Here is a 27112-nt window from a genome sequence, read left to right as displayed (position 1 = left end):
TCCAACTACCACCAACCAATGAACTGTAGGGGGAGGTACAAAGGAGATCTGAGAGTGCATCTCAATGGAACAACAGTGATACGCTGGTGCTCAGGAGAGGAGAGGTGTAAAGATGAACAAAACGTAAAAGCGCACAGGTGTAAGTTGATCAGGCTTTCACACACTATGGAAACTAGGGCGGATAATTTGAGGGTAAACCAGGGTAAACATGCAAGTGTGATGGAGCCCCGACAGTCCTATGCTCCATGAATTCATCTTATCTGTTTTAAACTCAACTAAGCCAGTGGGTATCACCACAGGTTGCAACAGAGAATTCCATAAACTGAGGCATTATATGAAAAAGTGGGGTTGGGTTGTTTGTTTGTCCTGAATCTACCTACTGCCACTTCTTTTCGGTGACCCCATGTTCTAGTGTTATATGAGAGAGAGAGAGAGAGAGAGAGAGAGAGAGAGAGAGAGAGAGAGAGAGAGGGAGGGAGGGAGGGAGGGGGAGAGAGTTCTCTCTACCCACACCATGCATATTTTATAGGCCTCTACTATGTCTCCCATTAGTCATCTTAAAAAAGAAAAAAGCCCCAAATGCTTTGGCCTTTCCTTGTAGGGAAAATGTTCCAACCTGCAGATCATTTTCATTGCCCTTTTCTGCACCTTTTGCCAGCTCTACAACTTTGCTTTTGAGATGTGGTGATCAGAACTGTACACAGTATTCCCAATGGAGCTGGACTATTGATTTATAAAAATGACATTATGATACTGTATGCTTTACTTTCATCCCATTCCTACTCATTCCTACCATGGATTTACTTTTTATACAACTATTGCAAGTTAAGTTGACATTTTCATGGAAATATCTACCATGATCTCAAGACCTCTTCCTGGTTAGGAATGACCAGTTCAAAGCCCCTCAGTATTTATGAGGTTGTCGTTTTGAAACACTGTATATCATTTTTCACACACTTAACATTTAACTTCATCTCCCATTTCATTGCCTAGTCACTAAATTTGAAGAAATCCTTTTCAAGCTCTTCATAACTGGCTTTGATTCTCACAATACTGAATAATCTGGTGTCATCTGCAAAGTTGACTTTCGCATTGCTTATCCCTTGAAGCACCACATTGCTTCAGCTGTTCAGCTTGTTATCATCAACTGATATAGGATATGTTTGTATGAATCATCCCTAAGATTGAAAAGCAAATTCCAACTAACAGGCCAGATTCAGATTTTACCAAGATACAGAAGAAAGAAGCAAAGTTGCACACCTTCTGTACTTACTGGGTTTTTCAAAGCCCAGGTATTTCTTGCACTGCAGTCCCCAAAAAACAGACTCTGGCTCTCATATCATTGAATTCCCCCCACTCTGCCTGCACCTGTCATGTTCCCTATGAATGTACTTTCAATATGAAATCTACTACAGAATGAAGATACCCTTTGTTTATTATTTTAGCAAAGAAAATTTACACATACAGCAAGAGATACGTGTATATATAATAAAAACCTCCCTGTGTCTATAACTATAGCATGTTAGTGGGAATGCTAGGCTAAAACTGACACATCAGCTTTCCATATGAGGGGGTGTTTTGTTTTCTTTAACAAGTGGGAACATTCAAACATGCAATTTCCTACCCATAGTTTGAAATGATACAGTCCAAGAAACAAAATAGTATGTGTTTGTTTTTCATGTTTGAGGGTGCAGTCCTATGGGATGCACCCTTGTTAGATGGAAACCTCTGATCTTGAAGATTCCAAGGAACCAATGCTCTGCTGGGCTGCTGCAATCAGGGTGGGAGGAGCAACAAAGATGATTTTTGCCTCTCCGTCCTCAGTTTTGGGTTTTTTTCCTCCTCCAGACAGGCTTGTGAAACACTGTGTTCTGGCCTCTCCACTCCACTCCCCGCTTTTCCCTCTTGAGTCCTCTCCAAAGTCCTCCAAGCCACTTTTGCAACTCTGGAAAACAGCTGGTATAGTTCTTTCTGTGATAGCTGTATGTGGGGGGGGGGGGGGGAAACAGATCAAATTCCATAATCCCTGTTCTGTGGTCTTAGCAGTGCCTACACAACCTTGGAAGGCAGACACTGAAGAATCCTATGGACCCTGGGATGCTCCCCCAGGAACATAGAATTGGTCTCTGAATTACAAAAGAAAAATAAGTGTCTGCTTAATAATAAAAATATATACACTTAAGTGTGTTTTAAAGGAGATAACTCTTCTGTACACAGTGCTTCAAGACACCTTTGACTAGGTCTAAACGATAGCAGTGGGGGAAGAAGTCATTGTGGCTTCTTCCTCTGCTCCCACACTTGCCATGCATACAACCACCATTTCCATTATTTTCCTGGGTACATAACCAGGTTCGGAAGACATGCCAACCTACATTGCAATGTGGGGAGTAATGCACATGGTGGTCACACGTGCGGGGTGAGAAGTAATGATGGCTTCTTCCCCTGCTGTGATCATCTGAACATGCCCTTGACTCAATAAATGTGCCAAGTAAATAAAACCAATGTCTGTGTTTGCCTTCTAACATAGTTAATAGTACAAAAGAAACTTTCTGCTGGGATAAATCTACACCAGTAATTTGCAGTCTCAAATTACTGGTGTAAATTAGCTTCTTTAATGTACAATCCTATGCGTGAAGCCCTACAACTCCTAACATACAGCAGCCATGTCTAAACATGCCTCAGGATTGCGCCCTTAGCTCTCAAACGATTTACTGAGCAATCCTATATATTTCTACTCAGAAGAAACTCCCATTGAAAGTATTCTCAGTCCCAGGTAAGTGGTATAGGTTTGCAACCTTAATTTAGTAGCTGCCTATGCATTACGAAATCCTTACTGTGTTTTTTGATATAATGTTGTATGGAAGATAGAAGTTATTTTAACATTATACTTTGAAGAAGTCTAGCAAAATTAAACTTCACTTATTAAAATAAAATCAATGTGCCGTTTGTTAAGATCTTCACTGGGGCCTGGCTCTGGGTATCTTCGCCTTCTATGGCAATATGAGTAGCTACTAGGGATACGGCCTTTTTTGCAGTGGTGCTTCATTTATCGAACACCCTCCCCATATCCATTTGCGTGGTACTCAGGTTTGATGGAATCAAGCTTTTAGGCACCAAGTAAGAAGTCGTGACCAATTGATTTTGTTGATGTTTAAAGCAGGCTGTGCCTCTGTTTTCTTAGTGATTGTTGCTTGTGTCATTAGGCTCTGATGTTTAGTAAGCCACTTCAAGAGCTCTTATTAATAGTTAAACATAAATAAATAAATAAAGCAAATAAAATTAATCTGTGATACACAATTACTGTATTCAAGCGCATATGCTGTGTACTATTATAGAATAGTACTTGGGCTCATCCATCCAGTACTGCCTCTGATTGCTGCCAATATCACATATTTCACATAAAGTAAAAAAAAAAGTTCTTTAACAGACAGCTATGGAGTAATTTGCCCAAAGGCAAATTTCCTCCTAGGAGTAGTCAAAAGCCCTATAGCCAAAACAAAAGAACAAAACAGATTCACCCTTCATATGCTGGAAATTTCTGTTATTCTTAATTTTCCTGCCCATCAGTTATGTATTTACCATGGATTTCCTCACTTTTGTTAATTTGCACAATTCAGCTAACTGAACTCATCCTTTCAATTATTTATGAATACCTTGCATTCAAATTATCCAGTTTTCAAAACAAGCTTTCCATGCCATAGTTCACCTTCCTCAATGTTATTTAATGAGATGTTTTACAGAGAAAATTACGTAATCATTAGTAGTAACAGGCTTGTCTTTTAAGGGTCAATGACAAGAGGTCTTAAATATCTCATGTGGAAAATTAACTACAGGAGAGTTTGTAAGATTGGATAACTTTGGAATATCAGTTTATCCCATTCTCCCACTCAAACATATACTGTACATGGCTAGCGTAATATTTAAACACAAAAAAATGTGCACCTTAAAAAAAATCCTTCCACCTATGAATAGTGATAGCTCTTACGTCTAAGAGCTTTCCCTTACGTAAGGAACACAAAACAAAATATATAGGATATTTTCTATTGTCTGCATTATATTTCTTCCTAAATCTCACAATATAGTTGCAAAGAACTTAGGAACCTCTTTGTTGTCTATTTGTCTCCATTTTAGTCACATATACCAAGTATCATCTTCACAGCTATACCAAACTAATACCTTACTTCTCTTCCTCTGTCTGTAAAATATGTTTTCAAATACACTATATGAAAGAGACAGCATAAACCAAATTGAATTGTATTACTGTGGGAGTGAAAAGCTTTGCTCTACAGTCCTAGATGAATACTTGAGGCTGATGTGATTATTTGTGTTTCCTTTTGATATACAACTGGCAGTACACTGTCCATCAGAAGTTGGATGAAGCTTGTCAACAGCAGAATTAGAGCACAGGAATCCTTGTATGGTATATCTACAGTAGGAAGATATAGGCTATAGATTGATTCAGTCCTTAAAATGATGAATAAATCATTTATTCATCAAGTATTAGTCACAAGCTTTTGCCAGCATAAATTTGTTTTTTTTTAAGATGCCACAAAGCTCTTTGTTGTCTTTGCTGCAATAAATACAGCTACCCCTCTGAACAGTATTAGTGATGTCATCAGACATTCAGGTGATAGCAGTTTTGCCTATGAAGATACTGCTCTTTTAAAACATGTTTATATATCACATAAGCATCTGAAACTATACTAGCCTATGTCTTTCTTGAAACATGTAGCTTCCAGCCCAGGAAAACAATTTTTGTACCATGTTGCATGCCGACATAGACTGGCATCTCATTTAGTGGTCATTGTGTAAACATCGAAAACATCTTTATTCCAAGAAGCCTTTCCTTAATATGCAGCCTTGGATTTCTGTTTTTGCTTCTTTTAAATTTTGTTTTAACTGTTTTATTCTGTTTTTATTTTCATTTTATCTTGTACACTGCTCCGAAATTTTTCAATGGGGAGCGGTATATAAATATTCTAAATAAATAAATAAATAAATAACATGAAGTTGTATGCTTATGTATTATGTTTTACATTATACTGTTCACTGCATTCATAATTATGAACATTTCTCTTTACTCTTGTCATTACTTTTCTATGCTGGTGAAAATATTAATTTCTGTGCTTGCACTATTTTAAGAACCTAACAATAACTGACCATTTCTAACAATGCAATCCTATCCATGTTTATGCAATCCCATGATTTTCAATGCAGCTCATGCTCTCGTTAGTAGGCTTAGAATTGGAGCCTAAGAAATAATGGCAAAATTAAGAATTTTTGTGTGCATGTGTTTTTAGTCCCAAGATTATGTGAGATTATTCATTGCACAACTTTTCTATAGTTAGTAAGGACTCCATGTTTTAAAGGAATGTATTGTTAAAGCCATGCCAGTTTGAATAAAATTATACAGTGTTCCAAAGTCACTGTTGTGCATAACAATACAGCTTTGTATTTTAAGGTGATAATTAAATCAGAAATGACAAATTTGAGACAACACCTTTCAAAATCTTAAGTTTTGTAACCCTACATGCATTCAGACAGTCCTTAATTTATTTCTCTCTTTCTTCCTTTCGACTTTGGTTGGTGCCATGCATATAATGGATGTGTTGGATTTTGGAAGTTTTAAAATACACACTATAGTGTTCCAGCAATAATGTTACTATAACATGTACTTTTTTCTTTAGTTTACCGCCCAAGAGCTTCGGCTATTGGGAAGTATAAAAATGTAATAAATAAAATAAAAATAAATAATAAATAAATAAAACACAGGTCCACTGCTGGATAAGGTTCACAATTTCTATTTAAAATTTGAATGAACAAACATTTAACTAGTTCTTATCCCGTATACATTTACCTGGAAGTAATACCTATTCAATCCAGTAGGCTTTACTTGTGAGTAGATATGAATAGGGTTGCTCTGCCAATGAAACATTTTAATAAAATGCTAAAGTTAAAATGCACTCACTTTTTATTCATTAAAAGTCCTTTCATTTAAAATTGATTTCTAGGAAAAAATATTGTATTTTTGTACATTGATACTGAATGACATGACTTCTTCTTTTTTAGGTTAAAGTGGTACTTTAGGCTATTTGACTTTACTATAGCCTGAATGAGTAATACATAGTATAAAGCCAGTACAATACGATTCCTATTTGTTATGCTTTCAAAATTTCTAGCCAAATCCATAGCATTAAATATTGCTCTGTTATTGAACCCATTTCTATATGTGCAGATTTGTATTTAGAGGTGCTTTCCCTCAATAAGGCTCTCTCCATAAACTCTCAAAGTCTTGAAAATTTGCTGCTAGTCAGAACAGACAATACTGAACTAGATACACCAATGGTTTGACTTAGTATAAGGGAGCTTTATATGTCCATATGATTACATTATTATACTTTTGGGCTAGTAAATAGTGCTATACAGCCTAGGGCAGACTTTCTTTTCGAAAAGAAATATTTATGAATCTTCATGAATGTTCTGGCACAAGATTACTTTTTTATATATAAGTCAATCTCTAATGCAGTATCCATCCATCCATCCAGTTCACAAAGCCACTCCACCTATCTGCTGCATTCCGTGTGCCTAGATGCAATGCTGAAATCCCACGTTTTTCCGAAGAAAAATGCAGAAGTGATGCATCTACCTCAGATTAAAACAGCGTATTTGCAATATACCAGGCAGCCCACTTGCACAAATTTCCATTCATTTCATTGGGGCTGAAGCAGAAGAACTTCTTAGTGGATTCGGAAAGAAAGACAATAAAGGCAACCTCGGTAGAAAGTGACACCATATCAGTCATGTTCAGTAGTCATGTTGTGCTCATTCACAATTGTGCTACTCTTTTATGACTAGCAATCCCATTCTAACACAAATTTGGTTACACACAACCTCAATTTGGTATAAAAAATAGTTCACATATACACATTGACAAAATCAAGTCATTCGTTGAAAAATCAAGACATTCGTTGAAAAATCAAGACATTGATATTACAAAGAACTAATATTTGTGTGAATATCACTCATCTTTGTAACAAAAGTAAAGGTGCTTTACACTCTCTCTGTAACTGCTATTACTCTGTCAGTTACAAAATCACTTGATAGGTGGCTGTGCATGTAAAAACAAATCTAAACGTTTTGGTACCCTTCTTTGAAAATTGTCTTAAAGATTGTTTCTTACTGACTGTGGTCGGTCACTCTGCAAGCTGCTTATCAATTTCCTTTGATGCGCTAAAAGGATTCTGGAAGCTCAACTATAAATATGTACATGGAAATATGCCTACTGAAAACAGTGGGCCTTGATTCAAAGTAAATATGTAGAGGATTTTGCTGCTAATATGTTTGTTTGTTTGCTTGCTTGGTTTGTATTGGCTAACAAAGTTTTTTTTTCAAAGAGGGTGATATTTCAAATGTCAGTGCCTAAAGCCAGCTGATAAACTAGAGAGACCAGATAATTTAAATGAACCCTAAGCTGCAAGTAGAACATAAAACACTGACATACATCATGGTGGTAAGAAGTCTCTTTTCTGTTGTTTTAACAATAAGAAACAAAAATGAGTAAAGACAACCTCTTGTAACTACACATTGAACTTAAAAAGTGCTCCAGGCAATTGTAAGCTTTTTCAAAAAATGACTAACACTACAGATACAACAAAGCAAGACAACTAACTATGCATCTTTAGAGTACTGAAACAGGTGCCTCCTTTGCTTCCAGTAGTCAAAACCATAGCTGGAAAAGAAATGAAGCAGGCATTTCAAAACTCTTGCTTTTTTAAGCTCTTTGAAAAGGGAGGCAGTTGTATAGAGAAAGTCTCACTGCTGAATACACCCAGGCAAAATGGAAATCAGGGCCAGATCTACACCTTGAGTCAAATCGTTATGATCTCATCATGGTAACGCTATATCCTTCTTGTACATTTATATCTCTTGGACACACAATGACATTTGTTAAGATATTTTGGATAATGTGGAATAAAAAAGAGGAAACAACACTATGAAAGTGGTATATGGAATGTGTAATGTGCCCTAACAGTTATCAGTGCACTTCAATACTGCTATAAAGCAGTACTGTAGATCTAGCCCCACATTCAACTAATGTATGGTAAATGAGAGAAAGTAAAACAGATGGTTAAAAAAAGTCTCCTTTTATAAGCCACAACTTGGGGAGCATTTACACAGAAAGAAATGAAGTCATAAACCTCAGGCTTTATAAAAGCTCTTTTTTCCTAGAGATTCATAAAACAATTCCTCCACTCTTTAACCTCTCCCTCAAGTCATCCAATAAAGTGACTGGTCTACAACAGAATAAAAATCTCAAGATATATGAGGCTCTGGAAGTTACCAGCCTTGCTCTTTATGAAAGCAGTTAGGCAGAGAAATCAATAGTCTCTCACAGATGGCACCGCATCTCCTTCTGCAGATATACCAGGGTGGGGGTGGGGGGCAGGAGAGGATTAAAATAATAAGGAACAGTCAGTGTGGGGATTTCAAAGAGAGTTGACATATCCCATTGATCCACACTGGAGCACGAATGGACTCGTTAATACAAATTTAGTGCCATTACAGACTACCTACATATCTTCTTATTTGAAGAGAATGACACTTATTTTAAGGAAATTTATTTCTGGATATTATTGCTGCTTAAAATAGAATCATGAGGGGGTCTAATCACACTACAGTAATATCTTCAGAGACCTCTAGAAAAACAGATATCCCAATTCTCAGTGCATTTCTTCAAATATGTCATTTTTTAATCTCTTTTCAAACCAAGCAGGAATCCTCTTGAAATTGGGTAGGGATAGGAGAGCAGTCCGTTTATCCCCACTGGCTTTTCTGGAATGTTTTGAAACAAGGGAACAAGGAACCCTTTCAAGAATACACACTGTACATAAAATCATCCCCCTGTTCTCTGTGTTAAGCCAGGACAACCACCACCACCAGATTCCCAACTGACAATGTTGAACAAAGATACGATCTCCTTTTCATCCATAATCTCACAGTGAATCCCTTGTCACCTCTCATATTCTCTGGAGCATAGCTCAAGAATGCTAAGGTATAACTAATCAGTATTAACTCATCTTAAGTTTGCACCCCAATACTGAGACTACCTTCTTCTATAACTTCTCTCTCTCCTTCCTGCTTCTCCCCAGCTCCAACCAGAATTACTTCCTTTTCTTATATCTCCCAGTATAAGAACAGGAACAGACCAGAGAGTACATCTATTGGGCTAGCAGAAAGGGACCCAACCTCATGCCAAATGCCCATTCAGTATATCATCCAGGACATACACACACAACCATATCCTTTTTACTCCTGGTTAATCAAGCCCGAATAACTACACCAGACTTATCATCACCAATAGCAATCAATCCCCGCATCACCCATGAACATAAACAGACCAACGTCTCCCCTTTTACCACCCTAGTGAAAGTAGAGAAGGGTGGTTATGGCTGCTGGGTGTTAAAAGGCGTAACTAATAGTCCACGTTAAGAGATCTCACTCATGCCCTGTAAAAAGGGAGCAAGGGCTGCTGCTGAGCCCAGCCCCTGCGGAGAAGGAAGCCCCTGCGACGCCTTTTCTCACCTACCTGCAGGTCCGCTTCCTTAAGGAACCACCTAGCGATCCTCCTTCAGGTCCCGGAGGGAAACTCCAGCCTTATCGGACTTGCATCGCTTACAAATTCCAAATCCGCCTGCAGCATCCAGTGGCATAGATGGGGTGGGGAGGTGGTTGTAGGCTTTTTTTTCTGATGGGGGGGCGCGACTTTTTTTTAAAAAAAAATGCTACAATATTCGTGGGAGAGGAGTTTCTACTCCTCTCAGTTTGGTAATCTATCAAAAAGGCGAATCCGGGTAGGGGGGTTGGGGAATAGGAACGGGACGTGGGTTATTGGCTCTGTTTTTACGATTTCCAAATCGCAATCATACAAAACGTGGGGGGGGGGGGGGAGCGGGCAGGGGGCCGGTAGAAACGCTCGCTCTTTTCTCTCTCCCCGAAAAGACAAGTTAGTCCCGCAGTCTAGAGCTGCTTTCCGCCCACCGACAGCTCAGCGGACGCCCCGATCCACCCAGAGCCAGCAAAAACTCCGGAATGGCGCAGAGGGATCGCCCCCCTCCGTTATTCCATCTGGGGCGAGTTTGCGTTGTTTTCAGCACACAGGGCCACTTTCGGCCACTTTGCCTCCCTCCATTCTCCCTCTTCGCCAAGCAAAGACCCCAGGGGCCAGAGACGGGGGAGAATGTCTCCTTCTTCAGCCCAGCCAGTCTGCCCGCACTTCTCCAGGTCGCTGGCCGACTGCTTCTTTAGAGAGACGATTCCGACGGGATCTCGCCCTCTGTTCCCATGCAGGCGCGCGGGAGCATCTGCCTGGCTGGGGCTGAAAGGGGAAAACGCCCTCGCTCAAGCCAGCCCACGTCCTGGCGAGGCGGCGGGTCGCGTGTCCCCTAGGGCTCTTATTCCCCCCCCCCCTCAGGATTCTCCTTCACACTGAGCCTCCGGCCCCTTAGTTGTTGCCACACGAGGTGCAAGATCCCAAGCGGAGCTGGCCGGCGTCGGGTCCCCCCAGCTCAACGCGGTGGCGGCGTTTTCCCGCTCAGAGCCCGTCCGCTTCCCGGACTCCGGTGTACCGTCAGGGTCCCTCCTCACACTGGCAGTCTCGCCGCTCGCCCCGTGCGCGTCGTGGACTGAATGGTCAAAGCCGCTGCCTCCCGCATCTCCCCCGCCGTCAAGAGCGCCGCGCCCCGCGCACTTCCAAACGCAGGAGAGCGCATCCGAGCAGCGGGGTCCTCGGAGGTGGTGAGAAAGGGCAGGCGCCAAGTTGTTCGAGGGAACTGGATTACACGCCCCGGGGCGCGAGCGACGGAAGGACGGACGAAGGCGTCACGTCGAGAAAGACGGCGGCTGCCTCGCCACGCTCCTCCGAGGGGCGAGGGGGCGCCTCCAGTGCCCCTCGCGGAGGAGTCGCGCCTCCAGTGCGCGCTTTTCCCGCCTTGCTTGAGGAGCGCGGATGGGTGGGTAGCAGCCCTTCCCGAGGAGCTGGAAGCCCGTGCAGGTGCAGGAAGAAGGGAGAAGCCCTGGGGCGGGCTGCTGGCTGGGCGGAGAGCGGGGAAAGAGTGCGCGCCAGGCTGGCTCCCGCCTTCTCCCCTCCTTTCCCTTCATCACTTCTTCGGCTGAAGCGAGAGCGCCTGCTGCCTGTTGGAGCCGGAAAACCGGCGGCGCCGTTCAAAAAGCGGCCTCTGTCTCCCTCCAGCGGCAGCAACGAGTCAGAAGCAGCATTTGTAACATACAACTGTTTGGGCGGATATCTGGGCCCGTCGCTTCTGTGTGGAAGACCACCTCCAAGGACCAGTTTGGATGTTGACGTCGGACACCCACCCCACCCCCAACATCTGCTACAAAACTGCTGGGGCATGTTCTAGGGGGCACGTACCAGATTTTAAGAGAATGATATGGGCAATCTTACAAAATGGATGTGATGTTTGGCTTGCCCATTCATAAAAGTGTTGCCATGGTGGGTGTGCCTGGTCACAAAATACTCATTTCCCAGAAGGCAAACTGGTGAAGCTGAAAGAAAACTAACTTGCCCAAGAAACCAAAGTGCAAAGCTGAGCTCTAAAACACAACACCTCTTAAGAACACAAATAAAGATGACACAGGGCAAGAGGGCAGCACCACACTTTGCCAACCGGGGTCACAGTTGTTTTTAAATCATGTCAGTCTTCTATTGTGAATAATAATAACAACAACAACAACAACAACAACAATAATAATAATAATAATAATATAAAAGTAAGGTGGGGTGGGTCCTGCCAGGTGCCAATAAAGGTTTGGGCGGAAATGGCAGTCAAGTGTATGCACAAGTGCTAGCCACGGCTTTTGAACCTGCACTATTGCCCACAAGAATTATTACAAACCCAGAAATACATCCAACATGCCAACACAGTGCAGGGAAAGATAACCCAAGGAAGTGTGGGGAGAGATTTCAAGTTCCATCACACCTATTTTCCCTCCAGGGGCCCTTCCACACGCCGTACTGAAGGCGCATGCATGCGCCCCAAGTAAGACCCCAAAACGATAGTGTGCACTACAGTCAGAAGACATGGAGGAGGAGGCGGCTGGGGAATCTGGGCGCATCCTTGCCGCCGCCGCCTCCTCCTCCCTGCTGGCCTCCTGCTGCCAGGGTAAAAGCGACCTGGGTCGGAGAGCTTGGCGGAGGCGGAAGCCGAGCTCTCCGACCCGGGTCGCTCTTACCCAGGCAGCAGGAGGCCGGCGTGGAGGAGGAGGCGGCGGCAAGGACGCGCCCGGATTCCCCAGCCTCCTCCTCCTCCGTCTCTTCTGGCTGTAGTGCACACTATTGTTTTGGGGTCGTACTTGGGGCGCATGCATGCGCCTTCAGTACGGCGTGTGGAAGGGCCCCTGGTTTGCCTCTGCATTTTTACCTCAGTTTCATAAGCGCAGCAAGCATTCCTCCCTTTCACCATCACTGCTATATCAGTGAACTCTCTCTTCACTTGGTTGCTTTCCTGCTGCTATTGCGCCCACCCTGATCCTTCTCTTTCCCCCTCCAGTTCATTGGTTCTTGTCATTGATGGACATTGTGATCAAGTGGCATCCCTCCCCACTCACTTATTGGAGCCTGTGGAAATTAACCAAACTACTTACAGCTCTCTCATTTAAAAAAATAAAGAGATGAAACTTGGGATCATGAGAGTCCTTGGGTAGGGCTTTAGGCATGCCAAGTTTGATTCAGATCAGTTCATCCCTTGATTTTTTAGGACATTTTAATTTCCCCCTCCTGAAGTCATTCCTTCCCATTAACACACACATACACCTCCTCTAATTCTGCTCGGGTGCATTAAGGCAGAATCGGAGGTGTGTGTTCAATGGAGCTCATTTATTGCCCGGGCTTGATTCCCTTACTCAACTGCATTTACATGCAAGTCATACTAAAATCCTATGCATGCTTACCTTTGAGTAAACTCCATTGAACAGAGAGACTTACTTCTGAGTAAACTGAAGTAAGACCTCAGAAGTAAGCATAGAGTTGCAGAGCACTTCTTTCCAGTTTGCTGTTTTAGACTTTTAAAAAAAGCTTTTGAGTGACCACATTATTTAAAATCATTTATATACATGTTTACTCAGAAGTAAGTCTTTCTCCATCTTTGGAAGAGGCTGAGTGGGGTGAGGGTTAGCTTTGATATTGACAACTGTTGCTAACCAAAATGCTTACATCTTCGTAATTTTTAAAGATAAAGAGATGAAATTTTGCAGGGTGATAACTCTTAAGGAGGGCTTTAGCCATGCCAAGTTTAAATCAGATCCATTCATGCCTTGATTTTAAGGAATTTTTAATGGAAATTAACAAAAATGCTTACATCTGTGTAATTTTTACAGATAAAGAGATGAAACTTGGCACCATGATAGCTCTTAAGGAGGGCCTTAGCCATGCCAAGTTTGAATCAGATCTGTTCATGCCTTGGTTTTTAGGATACATTTTTTTTAAAAAAAAAACCCTCATGCCATTCTCCTGATACTCCACCAATGTGAAATTCCACCTGTTTGCATTTGTGGAAGATCTGTTTTCCTTTACTTTGATAATGAACAGCTGTGCATCTCCAGTTCATAAAAATAGATATCTGCTGGGGTCCTCAGGGACATGGGCTCCTTCCCCACTCCTCACTTTGTTGTCTAGCGATTTACTGATTGAAGATTTCATCTGCTGGGCTCCATTTCTGCGGGCAATGAGGGTGGGGTTGGAGCAGTAAAAAGTCCATTTAACAGACTAAGCACAAGTCCATTCATGACACGGTGTGGTGGAGGAAGAGAATCGCCCCGCCCTCCCTTTTAGTCAGCAAGACTTCATTCAAAGCACACGCCCCCAACAAAGGAAAAAGCGAGAGGACAGCAATACATGGAGGCTTAAGGGTGCATTAAAACTGCTTGGGGAAAATAATCCAGACTTTCCACGCACCAAAATAATATGCAAAATGGAGGAAAAGATGCAAGATAGGTGCAAGACAGGGACGACGTCATGTCAGTCCTATGCTGCAATACCAGATGTGGCAAGAGTGCATTAAACTGTTGGTGTGATCGAGCTCTTCTTCGCTACTAAGCTTCTCTCTGAGGAAACCCATGGTTCCCCAGCACACAGTGGGTGGTGCAGGAAATGCTGCCCTGTAGCATGGGTGGCAAACTTCCAATTCAGGTGCTACGAATGGTATAGGTAATAGGAGTTTGTGGCACATCAGCCAAGGAGATCCACACTCCTGCCTTCCTCTCCAGCACTACGCAGCTAACACCTTTCCTGGGCAACTTATCCTCAATTTACCAATGCCTCTTCAAATTTTAAATGGAAAAATCATCCACATATACATTTAAGAATATCTGTCATAATCACAATAGTGATACATGGTGGGATAGTGTTATCCCCACGTTGCAGGAGGGCTGCAGATAAGACACAGTGGATCAGCTAAATCTAACAGATGAGTTAATGGCTGAGCTGAGTCCTGGTCCCAGGACTTCCCAAATCATAGCTTATTTTCTCACACTACAGACATGTCTACACCAAAAGGGTGTAGGGGGAGGATCGCGGACTTACTGGCTTCGGCGATCCTCCTTAGGTGTCCAGACTGCCACACGATGTCCCAGAAGGATGTTGCAGGCACCATTTTTAAAAAAAAACAAGGAGAGAAGCGCATGTGCTTTCCTCCGCCAAAGGTAAGGGGGGAAAAACACCTGATCCTGCTCCCCACCCCACCCCCAATGGGCACAGAGCACCTGAAGAGCTCGGTGCCCCATGCCTGGTTCCCACCTCCACATGTTTACTTGCAAGGAGGTGGGACGAAGCCGCAACGGGTGCCCACACTTCCCGCGGTCTCAGGATGATCCCGAGACTGCGGGAAGAATTGGACTAAAAGGGTCTGCCGATATCCCAGGAAAATGGAGGGATCATCCCTCCCTGATCCCGGGATCCCCTGTGTGTCATGTGGACACACTGGGATGATCCTGGGACAATCCCAAGGTATCAACTGGTGTAGACAATACAGCCCTCATTAATTCAGAAGAATCAAAATGTGAAGGCAATGTTAACCAGCAATTCACAGAACGGAAATGAACTGCATGTGTCTACAGATCTGGCCTTAGCATTGTTAAATGTCATGTGTTTGGTTTTACCAAGTTCTTGCAAAATAATAATTAAAAAGTCTCTTCCTTTCCCCCTCTTTGGTCTCTCTCCTAGTTTTCAGTTGATACTTTTTTCAAAAGAGGGAGGGGCTGCCTTCTTAGTGCAACCTTCTCTAGAACATACACAATTGGAATTGCAATTTCTGATTACGAGTATCCACATGTGAGAACTACTGTGTAAATTTCACCTCAATCAGAAAAGGAAACAACAGGTTGTTTTAAAAAATAAAAAGAGAGAATACTGTCTGCTTCTGCTATAGATTCAAGGTGTGTGGGGTGTTGTTGTTGTTTTTAAAAAAAACACCATTCTGTAGTTTGAGTGAGTTTTGAAGCAAGCCTTCAAAGGGGAACAAAAATAGATAGGCATGGTTGACAATTCTCACCTTAATAATTTTCATAAGAAAAATGGAAATATGGAGCTATTACTTCAGGAAAGAATATTACAATTCACCTGGAAGGTTTTTCCAGTACTAAAACAAAAACCTATCCTTTCCTCAAAGAAAATATAAATTCACTTGTTCATACTAGTTTTTAAGTACAGATTTCATTTTTTATTGATGGCTTGACACTCCCTCATTATTTCTGAAGAGTCAATATAATGTTACCATCACTTGAAGACTACTGGAAATGTCTCCACATGATGACAGCTCAACTTACCACATGGATCTGCATTATCATAGAAAGTTTCTTGAAACCAGTCTGACTAGTCATGAGGAATGTGTGGTGCTGGTGTAAAGATGCTCAGGAATGGAATTCAGGGTGGGATAAATCCATCAACTTAGAGATCTCATTATTTAATCTTTTACTCGTGCTAGATCAGTGATGGAGAATCACCAATCAATGGGGACTCCCCATCTGACCTGCGCTCCACCCCTTCTCCAAGCCCTGCCTCCTGGAGACTACTAGGGTTTGGAGAGGAGGCAGGAAGAAAAATCTCCATTGTTATCTCCGGTCTGTGTTTTCTCTGTGCCCTACTTCATTCCCTTTGGGGGAGAATGCAGGGCAGGCAAAGCTGAGCCACTGGATGGATCATTCACCTGCCGCTTTGGCTAGGACGGGTTTGGGGTGTGTGGGTATTTCCTGACCCTGGGAAGCTCATGTGCAGCAAAACTGGCTCCTGGCCAAAGTTCCAGTTCTTGGCAGCCCAGTTGCATATGCCTAAACCTGGGTCCAACCTTTTGACTTCATTAGTACATTTCAATATTCAATAAATATATGGGTTTGGGGGGTAGGTTTAATGGTTTAAATTATTATAAAGCAAAACAATTGTACACTGTCAATTTAAATTTAACTTTTAGTTCCTGAAGTCTTTCTCACAAGAGAATTCTCAAAGAAGTAATCTATCTAGTATATTTAATTTTGAATTACTTTTGCTGCACTTAAATTCTAACTATAATTAAGCAAACAAAGGAAAAAATGATCCTATGCTTGCAAGACCTTAGACTAGTCAATTAAGAGGTTAGCAGAAAGGAAAGGAGTGTATTTAGTTGTTTCTTAAGACTCTTTTCAGCAGGAAAAAAAATTGTAAGAAGACATGATAACTCATCAGCAAGAAGGATTAGTCTTCACATTAGGGATTCATGGTACCATTTATTATCTCTCAAGATACCATTTTTGTAATCTGTTATGTGTCATTTTAGACACAGGCTTCACAAATCCTGGTGTTTTTATAAAAAAAGTTTTCAGTTTGAATGAGCTGGGTAACTCCATCCCATTATGATGAGAGATAAATTAGGAGTTCAAATAAAGAATAGTTTAAAAGTCTTCTAACCCAACCCAGCTAAAAAACACAATATATGGAATTGAATGTGCATCTCCATCCACATTCTGACATAACTAATCATGCCCAGTTAGCTTTTCAAGCAGGGGAGTGCAATTTCTCTCCGCAGATGTCTTGGCCTACAATTCCCATCAGCTGTAGCTAGCGTAACCAATGGTAAGGGATGATGGGAATTGTATAGCAAAACATCTGAAGGGCTACAAGTTGCCCACTCCTGTAAACCATGGGGTGAAATTGGACCAGTTCATCCATTCTGATGCAGATCTTGCGACACCTATTAGTGTGTTCCTATTAAATACTTTCCTGCATTTATTTATTTACTTATTCACATTTTTCTCCTTCAGTAACTTGAAGGTTCGGGGGGGGGGGGAATAACAGCATTTAATATCTGTAAAAGCCAGGGGTACAGTAAACAAGACAGAGAGTAGAAAATAGAAAAGCAGAGGAGAAAATATTTTTGCTCTTAACCCTCTATGTTTCAACACAGAATATAAATCAGAATAATACATATTTATGAACTCATATGTATTCATGAGGAAGCATTACCTGCTGCCTTAAAATGCTGTTATAAACATTATTACTGGTGTTCATGTTTGATGATGTTCTCAGAGTACCTGAGGAGCACAATAATGATAATTACAAATGGATGTACATATCGATGCTATCACTTCCCACTGAACCCAAAATAGTAATTGCAATCCTCACCCTCAGCTCAAAGGGTAGGATTTGAAATTATGTTTAGTAAAGGTATTGTCTCATATCCTCATCCCAAAGTATAATGAGGTTAAAGATATTAGCAGATATATTATCATCCTTAAATACTGCAAGCCAGATATGTCACAGGAATTAGCAAAAGAGAAACTATCAATCTTCCAGAGAGGAAAAAAACAAACAAAGTTGCCATTTTAAAATAGTTATGAATAATGTTCCACTCCCCACCTCCTGCCCCAAAAAGTATCTTCCAAAATTGCAAGGATTCCTAACAGAAAAATGGTGCAGCCAAATAATGTAGTGTGTGTGTGTGTGTGTGTGTGTGTGTGTGTGTGTGTGTGTGTGTGAGAGAGAGAGAGAGAGAGAGAGAGAGAGAGAGAGAGATCAGAATATTTCATCAATTGTGTAAAATGATCTGTAAAATCTATGAAGCAGTACACAAATATCAGATGATACAGCAGAACAAAAATGATCCAGATAACCCATTTGGCTTTTCTCTTCGGCCATATCTAGACCTAAGGTTTATCCCAGGATCATCCCAGGTTCATCCCTGCCTGAGCGCTGGATGCCTGTGTGGCACTTAGATTAACAGGTTTGACCCCAGGACAATCCTGGGATAAACCTTAGGTCTAGCTACAGCCTTCCTGTTCTGAAACTGATTTTAAACCACACTCTGCCAGTAGCATTGCAACAAACCATGTAGTGGGAACTGATCTACATGATGGACTGGTACACAGATTCAAAAATATGAAAGCAACTCACTTATTGTAACCTTTTAAGTAGAGACACATATTATACAAAGCTTTGGATCCAGAACAACTCAGGCGATAGATGGATCCAACTTGATCTGGTTGGACTTAAATTTGACGAAAAGATTTCATGGGGAAATTGCTTCCTTATGTGATAAGGTGTTCTATGGTTACATAGAAAAAAAGTTATAATGTTATGAACAACGATTGAGTGAAGGTAAAAAGAATTTTGAATGCTATCCTATGAGTGTGAAGGACTGATCGCTACTGAATATCTTTAGCATTTTCGACCAGAACAGGCCAAAAGGCAAAATTCAAGGAATGGGGTATAGTAGTGATTGGGGGAAATATTCAAGATTGTGATAAATTGAGAAATAGGAAAAGCTAAAAACGCAGCAACCAATTGCTGCTGCTGATTGTTCAGGCATTAGAGATATATGCAAACTGTTTTTACATGTGAGCAAAGGCATTTTTCAAATCATAGATTATTTTTTTCATTTTTAGGAACACTTCTGGAACCTTAGCAGGAAATTAACCTTGTAGCCTGGCTTACCAACTATAGCTTGCAAATTGTTCTGACAAACAAAAAAATCTTAGAATAGCAGAGTTGGAAGGGGCCTACAAGGCCATCGAATCCAACCCCCTGGTCAATGCAGGGTGATGGGCTTTCTATTTGTAATCTGCAAACTACATCATCCCACTCCAAACTGAATTCAATAGGTACACGCATATCCAGGAGCAGGAACAAGCAATATATAGACCTGTGGGCCACATCCACCTATTGCCCCACACACACACACACACACACACCGACTCTCAAATCTCTTTTATGCCACCAAGCCGCAATTGACACGTGCGTCAGTTCCTTCAAATAAGCAAAGAAACCCTTCTTGAATGTGCTTTATAGGACCTGCAGTTATGATTTTTAATAGTGATCCCAAGATTTCAAATCAAACACTTGAAATGAAAATAGATTTTTTTAGTCTAAAGAGAAAAATGATTTCCTTCTGAAACACAAAATTACTAGGCTGTATGGGATCACTACGATGTATCTGTGTAGCAATATTCAGAGAGGAAACAGAAGAAGGACCGAGGGGACAGGAGCAGGCAGAAGTAACATCGGGGCCTGCTCCTGCTGGACTCTTCTCCCCCCCCCACAGGGCAAACTGCCATCTTGGCCCTGTGGGGAAGAAGAAGAACCGAGGGGACAGGAGCAGGCAGAAGTAACATCGGGGCCTGCTCCTGCTGGACTCTTCCCCCCCCCACAGGGCAAACTGCCATCTTGGCCCTGTGGGGAAGAAGAAGGACCGAGGGGACAGGAGCAGGCAGAAGTAACATCGGGGCCTGCTCCTGCTGGACTCTTCCCCCCCCCCCCGGGCAAACTGCCATCTTGGCCCTGTGGGGAAGAAGAAGGACCGAGGGGACAGGAGCAGGCAGAAGTAACATCGGGGCCTGCTCCTGCTGGACTCTCTCTCTCTCTCTCTCTCTCTCTCTCTCTCTCTCTCTCTCTTTCTTTCTTTCTCTCTCCTCCCTCCCTCCCTCCTTGACTCCTTTTCCTTGTGTGTCATGTCTTTATTAGATTGTAAGCCTGAGGGCAGGGACTGTCTTTTTTCCTAAGTGTAAGCCGCTCTGAGAGCCTTTTTTGGCTGAGGAGCGGGGTATAAGTATGATAAATAAATGAATAAATAAATAAAACTGGAAAAGTTGGATTTGTGCCAATGTAAGGTGCAACCCTATCAGGTTGACACCCACTTGACAGGATTTATCTGCCAGTTGCCATGATCAAATACCCTAATAAGCTGGATCCATCTGAGGACTGCATTTCAAAAAGCTTGTGAACAAACCAAATGTGTTACACATGCAAGGAGAATGCAGACTTGCAGATTAATGATGAATGGGTCCATTACTTCACTATAAAGATATCAGCAATGCTAGCCTTACTGACGCAGGGACTCTTCAGCTGAAATGTTTGCATTAACTATTTGGAGAAGACTTACATTTGTATCTGTATTAGAATATGACAATATATTGCGAGCTCTTGGTTTAACCTTAATACCTAATCTGCTATTTCAAATAAATGTTATGTCCAGATACAGAATGTTTGTTTTTGGGGTTGATTTTTTTAAACTGCATTGTTAAGCTTACAATTGACAGAAAATATAAAAAGGACAGTAGACCCAAAAATAGCAGGATCACAGGGTTTCTATAGATTCTAACAACAGAGTTTAGAATACCTAAACACTGACAAATATTTTCATTTTATATTTCAGATTGACTTCTATGCACTTCTGGGCTTATTCAAGTTCCACAAAGGCAACCTAAGGGCATCTGGCTACAACAGATGTGCCGGTTATGCTTGAAAGATGAAAAGCAGTGGCTCAAGAAAAGGGAATCTTTTCATACAAAAATGTAAACAATCAAAAGCCAATAAAAACACACATTTAACATAAAATAACACATTTTTATGCATGTTGAAGAAATAAATTACTATTAAAAAAGCAAAAATTTAACAGTATTGCCACAGCTTTTACTATGTGAACAGCACTCCACATAGATTTTTGAGTAATCCTTACAAAATAGTAAGCAGACTTCAGGGTTACGTGATTGACTTTGTTTTTTATATGAACACTGAACTCTACCAATTGGAACCAGGTGCAAAATAACAGCTCAGACAGAGGACATCCTTAGAATGATAGAGCACACGCTCAGCCCAAGAATTTGTTTTAAGTATCAGAAGTGAGCTTCCGGCTTTCTCTGTTATTTCTATTATTAACCAAAGGGAATCCAGAGACCCTTAAAGATCTGGATCTACCTTCTGCCTGCCCTGTCTTACAAAATCCTATAAGTCAGTGGGCCAGTTTGCACAACATAGCTGGGCCTCATAGAATAGTAGAGTTGGAAGGGGCCTATAAGGCCATTGAGTCCAACCTCCTGCTCAGTGCAGGAATCTACATTAAAGCACGCCTGACAGATGACTGTCCAGCTGCTTCTTGGATGCCTCTAGTGTGGGAGAGCCCACAACCTCCCTAGGTAATTAGTTCCATTGTCATAATGCTGTAACAGTCATGAAGTTTTTCTTGATGTCCAGCCGGAATCTGGCTTCCTGTAACTTGAGTCCATTAGTCCATGTCCTGCACTCTGGGATGATTGAGAAGAGTTCCTGCCCCTCCTCTGTGTAACAGCCTTTCCAGTACTTGAAGAGTGCTATCATGTCTCCCCTCAGCCTTCCCTTCCCATGGCTAAAAATGCCCAGTTCTTTCAGTCTCTCCTCATAGGGCTTTGTTTCCAGTAGGGGTGTGCACGGACCCCCCGATCCGCTTCTCTTCCAGATCCGCAACTTCCGGACGAGGTCCGCTCCGCTCCGATCTGCCTATAGTCCACTCCAGTTCGCTGCGAAGCTCCGGATCCAGATCGGAGCTCCGCTTTTCCCCCCAATAGGCTTGCATTGAAATCCAAAAAAGCCTACAACGTTTTTTCTATTAACGTTAGAAACCTCAAACTCGGCACCATGATAGCTTATACATGAATACACATGCATGCCAAGCCTCAAGCAAATCCAAGCATCCCCTGATTTTCGGGGACTCCTTTTTCTAAATTCTCAGCTGTCTGAGCAAATCCCTCAGAAATAGTTATATATCACATATAGAGGGGACATATAACACACAGTAAGAAGATGACCAAGAATCAATGCACCATCCCTCTTTTTGTTTCATTCCTATCATGTCACAATTGTAACAAAATTAAAAAGATAGATTGATAGATGATAGTAGTTTTAGATATGCAATTTACAATAGTTGAATGGCTGCTGCCCCCTGCTGGTTATCCTTGACAATATTTATTGATGTGGCTACATGCATCACCAGGCTACTACTAATTTACCACAAATCAGTGCAAAATGCCTTTGCATGTGTTTGCCTTACAGACATCTAGGAATGTATAGACAAAACAGGTAACTATGTTGGAACAGTTTGAATTGTACTATATTGTCACAATATAATTTACACTCAAATTCCAGATCTGTGCATACAGAAATATAGGCCTAATTCCAACACAAAGTTAAGCATGTTTATGCCCATTGATTTCAATGGGCCTCAGGAAGCTTAACTCTGTGTTGGATTTAGGTCATAATGTGATACCTAGAATTTTCAGTCATTGTTCTATGCAGGCAAAGCTATTTTGGACTTGTATCCTCCCTTGCCTTTTCCTCAATGTTTTGTCTATTCCAGATTTATTAAATCGGGAGGATAGAGGAGGGATGGGTAAAGAGTTTTTCCCTTTTAGCTTGCAATCCTAAACTCAGTTACTGGGGGAAATCCACTGAATTTAGCAGGATTTATTTCGAAATAAACATGTATAGGATTGTACTATTGAACTGTTTTAGTGCACTCCTATATATATATACTCAGTCAGAAGTGAGTGAGTTGTTATTGAGAAATTAGTTATTTTTTTCTGTTTTGTGAACCTGGGGATTTGTTGTTGTTGAAGATGCTGTCTAGAAATACCAAAAATAAATGAATTAAAATAAAATAATAGAGTAACAAGGAAGAGGAGAAGGGAAAAGCTTGATGGAAAGAGCACAACTCAGATCTTAAAATACCTCAAAGGACTGGAATAAATTAGTTTCTCTCCTGTCACTGACTTTTTCTCTCTCTTTTTTTTTTTTAAAAAGGATCATTAATATAACAATCATTAATAATAACAACCTCTGGATTCATCTGGTTACTCATTTAAGCATAACACCAACCTCTTGGTAGGCATTCAGTTCTGTATAAAAATGTATCATTTTATCCAATAAATCTACTGTTTATCAGCTGTCTAAATCCATTAGACTTCAAACCCATATAGTTTGCACCAGATTATTGTAGCTTCTTCAGACGAGCATTTGATCGCACACTCACGACTGGCCACTCATGGTTCTTCACAGGACATTTTGATGATGCAGTGATCCTTCTGCTCTTTTTTTCATCACAAAATAAGACCCAGAAAATCCTATTTTTAAAATTTTTGCTATAACAATACTTGCCACCATTTCCTGCTATGTGCCGGAGAAGCTCCGTGATAAAAACACTCACATGGGCCACATGGATGTTGCTTGCTTCCTCTTTTTTCCGTGTGAAGAAAGAAGAAGCTGCTCACACAGAAGCAGGAGGCAAAGAGACGGTAGGGAAACGTGATCCCCCACCCCATCTGATGATCCTCTATATCATTTAGCATTTCTATAGCACATTTACACCTCAGTCTTGAATGTATTTATTTGACCCATCAAAACTAAACATGCTTAGGAAAATCATTTAGCATATCACACTTAGGTATGCTTGCAGATAACTGTTATTCCACTAGTACTTTCTTGTTTCTCAGTAAATTAAACAAGGTCTTAGAATGCAAGAATGGAGAAAGTGTATAGGGAGATATATTATCCCTCTCTCATAATAGAAAAACCCGGGCTCATCCCATGAAACTGATTGGTGGGAGATTATGGTCAGATAAAAGGAAGTACTTCACACAATGCATAGTTAAAACTATGGAATTTGCTACCTCAAGATGTAGTGATGGCCATCATAGAATAGCAGAGTTGGAAGGGACCTACAAGGCCACTGAGTCCAACCCCCTGCTCAATGCAGAAATCCACCCTAAAGCATCCCTGACAGATGGTTGTCCAGCTGCCTCTTGAATGCCTCTAGTGTGGGAGAGCCCACAACCTCCCTCAGTCCATCAATTTGGATGGCTTTAAAAGGGGATTAGACAAATTCATGGAGGAAAAGGCTATAAATGGCTTCCAATCATTATGGCTCTACGTACACCAGTATGTGTGGGAACACAAGCACATGGGAATGGTACAGAAGGTCCCACTTCTGTAGGGTGACCATTTGAAAAGGAGGATAGGGCTCCTGTATCTTTAACAGTTGTACTGAAAAGGAAATTTCAGCAAGTGTCATTTGAATATAGGGGGAACCTGGTGAAATTTCCTCTTCATCACAACAGTTAAAGCTGCAGGTGCCCTGTCCTCTGTTAAATCTGGTCACTCTAGTATAGCTCCTGCAGCTTTAACTGTTGTAATGAGAGGGAATTTCACCAGGTTCTCCATGACACCTGCTGAAATCCCCTTTTCTATGCAACTGTTAAAGATACAGGAGCCCTGTCCTCCTTTTCATATGGTCACCCTACAATTCTGGGTTTCCCACAAGCAGCTGGTTGGCCGCTGTGTGAACAGAATGCTGGATTAGATGGACCCTTGGTCTCATCCAGCATGGTTCTTTTTATATTCTGATCATCACTAGTGACTACATAGTTTCCATTTTCTGAATTCACAATTGTCGTGTCACCTACCCACCCTGCAGAAATAGTCAGAGTATATATGCATAGGGTAGCATCCAACTGACATAGCACTGGCGTAAGTGACTACAGGACTTAGCATTGTGTCTTGTGTCTCTTTAGTTAATGCCCCTGTTTTGTGATTACAATGGAACAGGACAGATCCTATCCTGCCAATATGATTGCACTTACCATGTTACTGTGACTCCCACACTAACCTAATCTCAGAACTTCACACCAGCATTATACTGTGCAATCACTGCGAATTGCATGCAAAGGACTCCGAAGTTTTCCAGCTTATAATCTGCTTGTATTGTGAAGTACTCCCATGCATCCTACTTTAATTGTGCTATAAAAGCAAAAGACTCACTGTATTTTGATACTAGTTTTCGAGCGTATCATCCGAGCGGCCACTAGGGCGCAGGAGCAGGATTTGAAGAAAAATTAAACAAATGCTTACATCTGCATGACCTTTAAAGATAAATACATCAAAATTGGCACAGTAATAGATATTAAGGAGATCTTTAAGCATACCAAATTTGAATCGGGTCATCCGTTGATTTCTTATGATTTTTTTACATTTCCCCCCTTAAAACCACTTCCTGGTATGCAAAGGATCTTGCTGCCCGGTAGCAACAACAACACCGATAGCTTAGCACTGTAGGGATAATTCGAGGGAAACAGGTACGTGGGATGAAGCTATCAGTCTTTATATCAGGTCTTGAGTTACCCCCATTCTATATTGCTGCACTAGTGCAACATCCTGGACATTTTGGTACACCAGTGCAATGCCACAGTTTGCAATGATACATTAGCATCCCATTCTTTTGGAACCCACTGGACAAAGCACTAGCTTCTCTTATTGCTACCCACTGCATAAAAAAGCAGTTTGTTTTGAGGAATGAGACAAATCATTCCTCAAAACAAGGTATTGTTTTGAGGTATTATGAGAACATTCAGAAAAGCCATGCCAAATCACAACAAAGGCCTTTTTTATATGAAGATCTATCCATGTAAATACTTTTACAAAGCTCATTTTTAAAGATAAGAAAGGCCACTGCAATAATCTCAGTGCTTCTTCAGGTTCAGGGGAAAATTTGAACAGTCTTCAAGTACAATAAAAAGTTGTGCATCTACTATGCATCTCATCAACTTCAAGAGCAAAGAGATCACTAGGATATCAAGTTACTTTTCTTCAGAGCTGCTTAAAAACCTGCAGTAGATAGCTGATATACTGTAACACTGCTGTCACTCTTTCTGACATACAAAAAAGAACACCAAAACACATCAACATTTTGAAAGCCTTCAGAGTGGTTTCATTTTCAGCCTGCTCTTGCAGGGCAATTCTGTGTCTGTGTAGACAGTAATTCGAACAAGTCAGAGATAATCACAGTTCTGGGTTCATGTTTTAGACAAGCTAGATGTCCTAACCAACAATAAATTGTGGCTTCTATTTATGGTTTGTAACTAGTTAACAAACCATGGCTTTTTTGTGGAGATGATTTTAGACACAACAACAAACCAGATTTGAACAAACCACACCATGGTGTAGCATTATGTGCAAACCTGGCCATTATCTTGCTGAAATCTGATCAAGAGCAAATATTCTAAATATGCAAACTTTCCAAAAGAAAAATAAATCAATGACATACTTGAATCTTGGCCTCTCCTGAAACCTGCCTATGGCCTATTTTTCCTTGAGAAAGTTGCAATCCAAGCCAAAAAGGGGCCATCTGGTGCTCAGTGAACATCTGGATTCATGCTTTTAACAATTCTTATGTTCCAGAGGCAGTGTGAATGTTCAGATTCTACTAAATGTAATTAGAACTGTAGGTAACTGGCATTTGGGGAGATAAGATTGCACACAGTTAAAAGAAGATGTGGAGGGGGGAGTTCTGCCTTTATCAGCTTTTCCATCCCTTTCTGCAACAAGGCAAAAATATAAATCAATATTTTCCATTTCAAAGGTGCAATCTTGTGAATATAGCATATAGAATAGCTTTTGTTTGGCATCTATTAAGGTACGATATCTTAATATTCACACTAATTGGAGCACATTTTTACCTGACACAGGCTGTGCAGTTAGTAATTTACCATTCTTTAAATACGGCACAAAATAACTTGCCTTTTTTTAGTGTCCATTTTGCATAAACATGGCATACAACTTCCTTCAATTTTCTTAATTCTCCAGCTATGAGAAAACAAGGAGGAAAAACATGTTCTGTACATTCTAATATATACAATAAGTCATTATGATTGGGTTCAGATGTACACTAACCATCTCCAAAAATGAGTGTAGTGTCCATATGCTCTCTCCTCCTCTTACATAGTGGCTTGGGTGCATCTAACATGGATTGATAGATTTGTTAGAACCAAAACC

General features: G+C 41.2%; 1 protein-coding gene across 1 annotated transcript in view; it reads right to left on the bottom strand.

Moving 5' to 3' along the window:
* Positions 1 to 9740, bottom strand: part of TAFA2 (TAFA chemokine like family member 2) — a 164929-nt gene extending 155189 nt beyond the window's left edge. Inside the window, exon 1 of the mRNA XM_063133957.1 lies at positions 9587 to 9740. The gene's annotated coding sequence lies outside the window, so the exon portion shown is untranslated. The remainder of the gene's footprint in view (positions 1 to 9586) is intronic.
* Positions 9741 to 27112: the final 17372 nt, after the last annotated feature.

The sequence above is a fragment of the Elgaria multicarinata genome, chromosome 9, assembly GCF_023053635.1.
Source record: "Elgaria multicarinata webbii isolate HBS135686 ecotype San Diego chromosome 9, rElgMul1.1.pri, whole genome shotgun sequence".
NCBI classification, from domain to species: Eukaryota; Metazoa; Chordata; class Lepidosauria; order Squamata; family Anguidae; genus Elgaria; species Elgaria multicarinata.
This window is presented reverse-complemented; position numbering and strand designations above follow the sequence as displayed.